At 35.2% G+C, this 10,615-nt stretch overlaps 1 pseudogene; it reads right to left on the bottom strand.

The window, feature by feature from the left end:
- Positions 1–6,887: 6,887 nt before the first annotated feature.
- Positions 6,888–8,631, bottom strand: LOC124228573 (olfactory receptor 4B1-like; annotated as a pseudogene).
- Between the last annotated feature and the right edge of the window lie 1,984 nt (positions 8,632–10,615).

The raw sequence follows: 10,615 nt of genomic DNA, 5'->3' as shown, positions 1-10,615 counted from the left end.
AAACTAATTCTAAAGCTCATATTGAAAAACAATACACAGGAGAACTTTGAAAAAGAAGAACTACAAGAAGGGACTACTTTACAGATATTGAAACATTTATAAAGCTTCCATAATAAGAAACAGTGTGGTCCCAGCTATTCTAGAAGTCACAGAGGAAAAGAATGATAATTAATGAGGTAAAAAGCAAAACTTCTATACGTGAAAATAAATAAATAAAATAATAAATAATGTCAAAAAAAAGAAAAACAAACCACCAGGAAAAATTGACAACTCATAATAGGAAGGATAAATCTTTACACATCACTAGTTCTTGGAACATAGTGAAAGGAACATTGATCTAAATATGAGAAAATGATAAGAACAGTTTACAAAAAATGCAAATGGCCTTTAAATATGTGAAAAATATCCAACCTCACTTGAAATAAGAGAAATGTAAAATTATATTGAGCTCTCATTTTTCAACCACCAGATTAGTAAAATCTCAAATTTAACAAAATATTTTTCAGGAAAAACAAAATTTTGGGTGTGAGTACAAATAGGTATAACTGCTATAAAGGGCAACTTGGTAATATCTATCAAATTACAAATATATACATATGGTCCAGCAGTTTCACTTCTGTTAATATACTCTACAAGTTAGTTGCACATATTTAAACCAAAATTATCACTGCAACACTATTTGGAAACCATCCAAATATCTATCAGTAGAAGACTACTTAAGTAAATGATTGTACTTCCATTCACTGAATACTACAAAACTGCAAGGAAAAAAAGAGGAAGGTTTCCTTGTACTAATACAGAAAAATCACCAACATACATTGTTAAGTAAATAAAGCAAGCTTCAGATTCATTTACATAGTATGTTATTGTTCATGTAAAAGATGGAGCTATATGAGAACATACATATTACACTTGTATTTGCTTAAAGTATCTCTGAAAGAAATGCAGGAGACTAAGGAAAGTGTTTATGTAGTAGGGACATGAGCAATGGAGCAATGGAAAAGGAAAAGGAGGAATGGAGCAAGGAACGTAATGAAATACTGGATTTGTGCACCATATTATATTGTTGATTTTTTAACCTTATGAATATGTAACTATTGCACAAAATTAATGTTTGAGTAATTTTTAAAACATACTATAAATTTAATGGTCTAGGATAATCTGAACATAGAAACAATCAAAGAAATCAGAAGAAAAAATTGATAGATTCTACTACATAGAAATGTAACAATTTTAAGATATTTTATGTAAGCCTCATGTTAACCACAAGGAAAAAAACTTGTACTAATTACACAAAAGAACATGACAAAGAAGTCGAGGCATACTGACACCAAAAGTCACCAAAACACAAAAAAAGACAGCAAGGTAAGCAGCAAGGAACAATGGATCTACAAAATAGCCAGAAAACAATGAACAAAATGGCATTAGTAAGTGCTTACCTATCAATAATTATGTTAAATATAAATGGACTAAATTCTCCAATCAAAAGACATAGAATGGCTGAATGGATAAAAAAATAAGACACAATGATATGCTGCTTATAACACACTCATTTTAGCCTTAAAGACACACATAGACTGAGAGTGAAGGGATGCAACCAAATGGTAACCCAAAAAGCAGGCATAGCTATACTTATATTAGACAAAATAGACTTTAAACTACAAATGGTAAAAAGAGACAATGAAAGTCATTATATAATGATAAAAGAGTCAATCTATGAGAAAGATATAAATAAATATAAATATTTTGTAAGTATTTATGTACCCAACATCAAAGCACATAAAAATATAAAGCAAAAATTAACAGAGTTAAAAGGAGAAATACACAGAAATACAATAATAGTTGGGGACTTTAATACCACACTCAACAATTGATAGATCATCCAGACAGAGACTCAATAAGGAAAGAGTGGGTTTGAATAATACTATTGACCAAAAAGACCTATACAGAATATTCTATCTGACAACAGCAGAATACACATCCTTCTCAATCATATATGGAACATTTTCTAGGGTAGACCACATGTTAGGAAGTAAAATAAGTCTTAGCAAATTGACTAAGATTGAAATCATAACAAGTATCTTCTGTGATCCACAATGGTGAAACTAGAAATCAACAACTGGAGGAGAACTGGAAAACTCACTAGTATGTGGAAATTAAGCAGCATTGTCTTGAACAACTAATGGATCAAAGAAGAAATTATAGGGGAGATAAAAGATTATCTTCAGACAAATGAAAATAAAAATGAACATACCAAAACTTATGGGATGCAACAAAAGCAATTCTAAAAAGGAAGTTCATGGCAATAAACACCTAAATTCTTAGAAACATACAACCTACCAAGAATGAATTAGGAAGAAATACAAAATCCAAAAGGACAAGTTAATAGTAAGGAGATTGAATCAGTAATCAAAAGTATCCCAATGAAGAAAAGCCCAGGACCAGATGGCTTCACTGTGAATTTTACCAAACACTTAAATAAGAATTAATACTGATCCTTCTCAAACTCTTCCAAAGATCAAAGAGGAAGGAACACTCCCAAACTCACTTTAAGAGTCCAGTATTACCCTGATATCAAAGCAAGAAAAGAACACTATAAGAAGAAAACTATAGGCCAATATCCCTGATGAGTATAGAGGTAAAAATTCTCAATAAATACTAGCATGGCTGACCCCATGGCCAAGTGGTTAAGTTTGTGTGCTCCACTTTGGTGGCCCAGGGTTCCACCCGTTCCAATCCTGGGTGCAGCCCTAGTACCACTCATCGGGCCATGCTGAGGCAGCGTCCCACATGGCATAGCCAGAATGATCCAAACCTAGAATACACAACTATGTACTGGGGGTCTTCGGGGAGAAGAAGAAGAAGAAAAAGAAAGAAGATTGGCAACAGATTCTAGCTCAGGTGCCAATCTTTAAAAAAAAATACTAGCAAACCAAATTCAACAATACATTAAAAGGATCATTTGCCATGATCAAGTGAGATTAATCCTTGGTGTGCAAGGATAGTTCAACATATGCAAATCAATAAATGTAATATGTCACATTAACAGAATGAAAAAATTATATGATCATCTCAAAGAATCAAATAAAGCACTTGACAAAACTCAACATCTTTTCATGATAAAAACTCTTAACAAATTAGGTATAGAAGGGATGTAATCAACATAATAAAGGTCATATATGGCAAGTTTACAGCTAATATCACACTCAGCGCTGAAAGGTTGAAAGCTTTTCCTCTAAGTCCACGTAAAAGACAATGGCACTCATTCTCACCACTCCTATTCAGCATAGTACTGGAAGTCCTCACCAAAGCAATCAGGCAAGAAAAATAAATAAATGGCACCAGAATTAGAAAGGAAGAAGTAAAATTGGCTTTATTTGCAGATAACAGGATTTTATAGAGAGAAAATCCTAAAAACTCCACCAAAAAACTGCTGGATTGAATCAATGAATTTAGTAAAGTTGCACAATAAAAATTAACACACAAAAACCCATAGTGTTTCTATACACTAACAACTGTTACCTGAAAAAGAAATAAAGAAAAGGATCCCGTTTATAATTGCATCAAAAACAATAAAATACTTAAGAGTAAATTTAACCAAGGAACTCAGAGATCTCTACACTGCAAACCAGAATACATTAATGAAAGAGAACAAAAAGACACAAATAAATGGAAAGGCATCTCTTGTTCGTGGATTGGAAGAATTTATATTGTCAACATGTCCATACTACCCAAAGCCAATTATAGATCAAAGCAGTCGCTATCAAAATTCCAATAGCAATTTTCACAGAAGTAGAATCACCAATCCTAAAACTTATTTGAAACCACAAAAGATCCTGAATAGCCAAAGCAACCCTGAGAAAGAAGAACAAGGCAGGAGGCATGTTACTTCCTGATTTCAACTGATGTTATAAAGCTATTGTAATCAAAACAGTGTGGGACTGGCAGAAAAATAGACACAGACCAATGGAACAGAATAAAGACACCAAAAGTAAACTTATGCATATACAGTCAACTAATATTTGAGAAAGTAGCCAACAATACTCAATGGAGAAAAGACAGTCTCTTCAACAAAAGATAGGGGGAAAATTGTGTATTCACATGTAAAAGAATGAAACTAGACCCCTAACTTACACCAGTTACAAAAACTAACTCAAAATGGATTAAAGGCTTAAATGTAGGACTTGAAACAATAAAACTCCTAGAAGAAAACATTTTAAAAAATCTCCTTGACATGGGTCTTGGCAATGATTGTTTGAATCTGAAACCTAAAGCACACACAACAAAATAAAAAATCAACAAGAGGGACTACATAAAACTAAAAAGTTTCTTCATAGCAAAAGAAATGATCAACAAAATAAAAAGAGAACCTATAGCATGGGAAAAAAATATTTTCAAACCATATACCTGATAAGGGGTTAATATCCAAAATATGTAGAGAACACGTACAAATTAGTAGCAAAAAAAATAATAATCCAATTTAAAAATGGGCAAAGGACCTGAACAAACATTTTTTCAAAGTATACATACAGATGGCCAACAGGTGCATGAAAAGGTGCTCAATATCACTAATAATAAGGAAATGCAAGTCAAAATCACCATGAGATATCACTTCATGCCTGTTAAAATAGCTATCATTAAAAAAAAAACAAGAGAGGGCCGGCCCTGGTGACCTAGTGGTTAAGTGTGGCAGCCCAGATTCAGTTCCCAGGCATAGACCTACACCATTCGGTTACTAGCCATGCAGTGCTGGTGGCCCAGATACTAAAAAATGGAGGAAGATTGGCACAAATGTTAGCTCATGGCGAATCTTCGAGAGCAAAAAAACAAAACAAAAAACCCGCAAGAGATACTAAATGTTAATGAAGACTTAGAGAAAAGGGAACCCTTGTGCACTGTTGGTGGGATTATAAATTGATATAGCCACCATGGAAAAAAGTAAGAAGGCTTATCAAAAAATTAAAACTAGAACTACTATATGATCCAGTAATTCCACTTCTGGAAATATATAAGAAGGAAATGAAAACAGGAAGTTAAGAGATACCTGCACCCCCATGTTCATAGCAGCATTACTTACAATAGTCAAGACATGGAAACAATCTAACTGAAATGTCAGACAGAGAAAGACATATACTGTGTGTGTAATCTCACTTAAACATGTGATACAAACAAACGAACGAAAAACCTTCATAGAAAAAGAGATCAAATTTGCAGTTACCAAAGGTGGGCAGAGTGGAGGCAGGTGATATAAGTGAATGAAGCTGGTAAGAAGGCAGACTTCCAACTATAAGACAAATAAATACTAGGGGCGTAATTTACAACATGATGACTATAGTTAACTTTGCTGTATGATATATTTGAAAGTTGTTAAGAGAGAAGATGCTAAGAGTTCTCATTACAAAGAAAAAAACATTTTTCTCTTTTTTTTCTGTATCTATATGAGATGATGGATGCTAATCAAATTTATTGTGGTAATCAATTCACAACATATGTAAGTCAAAGCATTATGCTTCACATCCTAAACTTATGCAGCGCTATATGTCAATTATATCTCAATAAAACTGGAAGAAAAAATATAAAACTATTAAATATTGAAAACATTTATGTAAGACTAAAAGTTAATTAAATATTAAAACATCCTACACAAAAAAAATTTCAAGTTACTTGAGATGTCTATCAAATTGGAAAAATATATTAATTATATTTTAAAATAATTTCTGACTTATAAAAATGTTACAATAATTATCCAGAGTATTCCTGTATACTCTTAATCCAAATCCCGCTAATATTAATATTTTCCCGTATTTTCCTTATCATTTATTCTCTCAGTAGATAAATAGACAAATGGACAGATAGTATTTTTTCTGAAATGTTTGAAAGTTGCCTGCATAATGCCTTTTTACCCCTGGATACTTCAGTGCTTAATTGCTAAATTCAAGGACGTTCTCTGACATGAACACAGCACAATTATCAAATAGAGCAAATTATTTTTATTACTGTTCTATTATATCATCTACAGAGCTGTTGCCCACTAATGACTTTCATCTGGTACAGGATCCAACTAGGGATCACAGGTTGCATTTAGTTATCATCTATCTTTAATCTGGAATAATTCATTCATTCTTTGTCCTGATACTTCTGAAGATACGAGTAGTTTTGCAGAATTTATTCGAATGGGGTTAGCTCGTGTTTTTTCATGATTATACACAGGTTATGTGTTTTCGGTAGGAATCCCACAGTAGTGATGTTGTGTGCCTCTCTGGTCTCTAAACAGATGATGTTGAATTTGAGTAATTGTTTAATAGAGTGTCTTCCATATTTCTCCATTATAAGATTACACTTTTCCTCTTGCAACTAATAATAATCTTGTAGGGAGATACTTTGAGACTATGTAAATTCTTATTCTCTCCAAGAAAATGTTTAACGACACTGTTCATTCTGTCAAGAGCACTTGCACTGGGAAAGTGAATTGTTATAACACTTCTTAAAATCAATTTAGCACTATGCATCAAAAGTTGTTATACTTTTTAATGCAGTAAATTTAATATAGCAAGTGAGCTTTTAAAAAAATCAGAGGTATAGTTAAAGATTTCTATTCACAAATACCACAGTGTTACTTATAGAAGCAAAAAATTAAAAACAATCTAAACATCTAACAGAAAAATGGCTAGTTAAGTAATAGTACATCCATAAGAGAAAATATTTTACAAGTGATTACAATGAAGTTGTTAAAGACAAAACCCAGTGAAAATAACTGTAGACTTAACGAGACCTGTGAACTGTCGTTTATCTCACTCTGCCCTTCAGTTTGGACTCAGCATCATTCTAAACTCAAGGATCAACACCAAGACTCAGTCTCTATTACTCATCTAGTTTCATTGCCCTGATCACAGCCTCTTCATGGCCCGCTTCATTTCTGCATTTCTCAGGGAGTAGATGACAGGGTTAAGGAGTGGGGTGACGACTGCGTAGCACATGGCCACCATCTTGTCCACAGACAGGGTGGTAGAAGTCCTCAGACAGATAAGACGCAGGGCCCAAAGAACAAGATAACCACAGTGATGTGAGAGGCACAGCTGGAGAGGGCTTTGCACCTTCCCTCTGCAGAACGGTTTCTCAAATTGATCATAATGATGATATAGGAGGACACCAAGAAGAGGAAGGAGAAGATAGAGAATAATACACTGTTGACAAACACAATAACCTCCTCCACAGAGGTGTCAGTGCAGGCAAGCTTGAATTAGGGATGGATGTCATGGAAGTAGTGGTCAATCACATTGGGACCACAAAAGGATAATTGGAGAGTGACAATAATCTGAACCATGAAGTGAAAAAATTCTCCAAGACAGGAAGCTGCCACCAGAAGGTGACATATTCGCCGGCTCCTGATAGTTGTGAAGTGAAGAGGTTTGCAGATGGCCACATAGTGGTCATAGGCCATTACTGTGAGCAGGAAGCTCTCAGTATCTCCAAAGAAGTAGAAAAGGAATATCTGAGCCACACAGTCCTCCAGGGAGATGGTTTTAATCTTGGCAAGCAAGTCTGTGATGAATTTGGGGACAATAGTAGAGGAGTAACTGATCTCCACCAGGGACAGGTAGCTAAGGAAGAAATACATCGGGGAATTCAGACTCTTACTGATGCTGACTGTCACAACAATGAGGCCATTGCCCAGCACTGTGGCCTAGGACACAGGAGGAAATACCACCAAGCACACTCTCTGCCGCTCTGGATCCTGGAAAAGACCGGTGAAAATTAACTCAGTCACATTATTTGTATTCGCCAAGGAATCCTTTCAGATGTGCTGGACGTGAGCTACTGGGAGACCTGCAATAAAACAAACACTGATTGTAACCAATTCACCTCATTTATAGCACATTAGACGTGTAAACGACTTTACATACAAACTTATCATGAACTCATTCATTTAGCCAATATGTTCTCACTCAGCAATACATATTAGCAATATATTAGAAAATAAAGGCTCAGAGAAATGGTTATTTATCCAGGATCCCACAAAAAGTGGCGGATTCTGGGACTCAGACCAGACTTTCTGACTTCAGATCAGGGTTCTTTCTAATTCACCACCAGATATTCTGAATTTTGGGTGCATTCAAGTTCATAGCCCATATTTTTATCTTATTGCACTTGCAATCCTCTCTCCTATTGAGGAATGCCCATGGGACACTTCTGCTCCTAAATTCCTTCTTTCATTCCTCTCTGCCTCAGGGAATCATCTTCCCATTGGTAATTCTTCCCTTTCCAAAAGGCCCTCTGTACTATTTCCTCACTCAGCTATACCAGTCTTCAATTTACTCAGATCGGATTCCTTCACCAGTCTTGCAGCTTCAATAGCAATGTTTATGTGACAAATGCTCAAAAACTCTGGAGAGAATTAGTAGTCTGTCTCCATCAGTTCACTATTACATTTATACCTCTTGCCCCATACATCAAACTACTGAGAGAGCCTGAATCACAGATCTTGTCCTCTACGGCCTTGTTATGGCTGGTTAGTCTGCTCATTCTTGTTCCATGTTGGTAGTCAACAGACAAGCATATGATAACAAGAGTGAAGATTTCTCTGTAAGTTACTCCCCTGGGACAGATACTTACTGAGCAACTCTTATGCATGTATACACCCCCCACCCCAACTATACAGAAGAAATATTGACATGATATACACTCAAACTAACAATGTCATGTGATTCAAAACAATATTCTCAGGATTAAGGTGACAATTAGGAATTTTTTCACCACATAAGATCCATGAGAAATAAGAAAGAAATAGTATGAACATTTTGATTCTCTGCTATAAATTTTATCCTCATTTCTTTTCCCTTTATCTCTGATTTGATACGGATATTTTCAAGAAATATAATTTTGAAGAAGTAAAAATGCATCCAGACAACAAGGACCAGAATCAACAGAGAAAACAAAAGTCAGTAACGTGGTCAGATGGAAACAAAGTAGTGTGTCAGAACTCCTCAGGTAGGACGCATGAATGAATTTGAAATTTCCTAAGAGAGCAGATCACAGGTGTTCTCACAAAAAAATAAGGGAAGATAATTACATGAGGAGATGAATATGTTAATGAGCTTAACTGTAGTGATCATTTTGTTACATATGTATATCAAAACATCAAGTTGTTAATACTAAACATATACAATTTTTATTTAAAAAACTTTTAAAGATTAAGTAAAGTCACTGGACCTAAAAAATTGATAAACTGGTATTTTAGAGCAAGAAAAATAGCAGAAAAAGAGACCATGGCATCTCAGAGATGCAGAGAGTGTCCTTGATCCTCGACTCTTCAATCTCAGATGCAGTCCGTTGTGTACTTGGGTACCAGAGAAAGCCCTTTATTCCTCAAATCAGTTCTTCTCTTTGCTTAAGCTAGTTTGATGCATTTCTGTTTCTTGCAAGCAAAACACTGTAAGACCTAAACCCAGGAAAGAAATAAATAAAACTGAAAACCACTAGCAACAATAAGAAAGTTCAAAATATAATTGCTAGTTAGAAAACCCAACTGAAAAATATTCCCCTAACAATAACCAAGAAACTTTTTAAATAAAAAGCACTTAAAAATGTTATACAGTTATGCAGAGAAAAACAATAAAACTACTAACGGACTATAAGAAAATACATGTATAAAATGGAAAAAATACGTAACATCCAGCACAAAAAATTCTTACAAAATCATGTTAAAATGATAAAATTCAACATAATGATTTCAACTCACCCTAAGTTTATCTACAAATTTATATAAGCTCAAGCAAAATCCAATGGAATTTTTCTTTGTAATTTATATAATTACTATAAAATTCATTTGCAGAAAGAAAGGAGGAATTCAGCCCTCCACAGAAGCAAAAGAAACTGCCCAAACAAGAGCTAAAGTTCCCAGGAAGGTGGGTGCAGCAGAGAAATTACATTGATACCCAGCACCTAACACAAGCAACATTGCTAAATTCATCAGAGTGTGGTGCCCTTTCCCGTAGGAGCAGTGTTGTGGCCACTGGGCACGCAGATCATTAGGAATATCTGGCACCATCTCAGCGCCTTGGAAAATCAAGTAGCTGAATGGTTAGAAGATAAGATTGTGAGACTCCTCAAGAATCTCCTTTTACCACATCATCACTTATGAGCCAAAGGAAAGGATTTGGACAGAAATTAGGGTTGAAGCTGAGGAGACTAAGCTATGGAGTAACAGGAGACCTGTGGGCAAGTGTCACCTGGAAGATACTTCGATGCCACCATCACCCTCCAAGCTGTCCCGACTGTAGCTTGGATGTCATATATTACCCACACCCCCTTTCATTCCCATACCCATCAGATCCCATGAATTTTATCTTTAAACTACCTCTCCTGGGCCCTTTCTCTCCATTCTTGCTGCCAACATCCTTTCATATGCTGTCAGCTGATACCTAAATTAACAAAGCACCTTAGTCCCCAGATGCTCCCATCCCATCCAACCTGCACAGTGCAGCAAGAAAATTGCTTCCTGACTCTTCTTTCCTTAGATTCTCCACTGCATGGGAATGAGCCAGGAAAAGCCTGAACTTCTATGACTCACTTTTAAAGACTTGCACAGACTAAACCACCTCAACAACCACCCACT

Source organism: Equus quagga, chromosome 17 (genome assembly GCF_021613505.1).
Source record: "Equus quagga isolate Etosha38 chromosome 17, UCLA_HA_Equagga_1.0, whole genome shotgun sequence".
Taxonomy (NCBI): Eukaryota; Metazoa; Chordata; class Mammalia; order Perissodactyla; family Equidae; genus Equus; species Equus quagga.
This window is presented reverse-complemented; position numbering and strand designations above follow the sequence as displayed.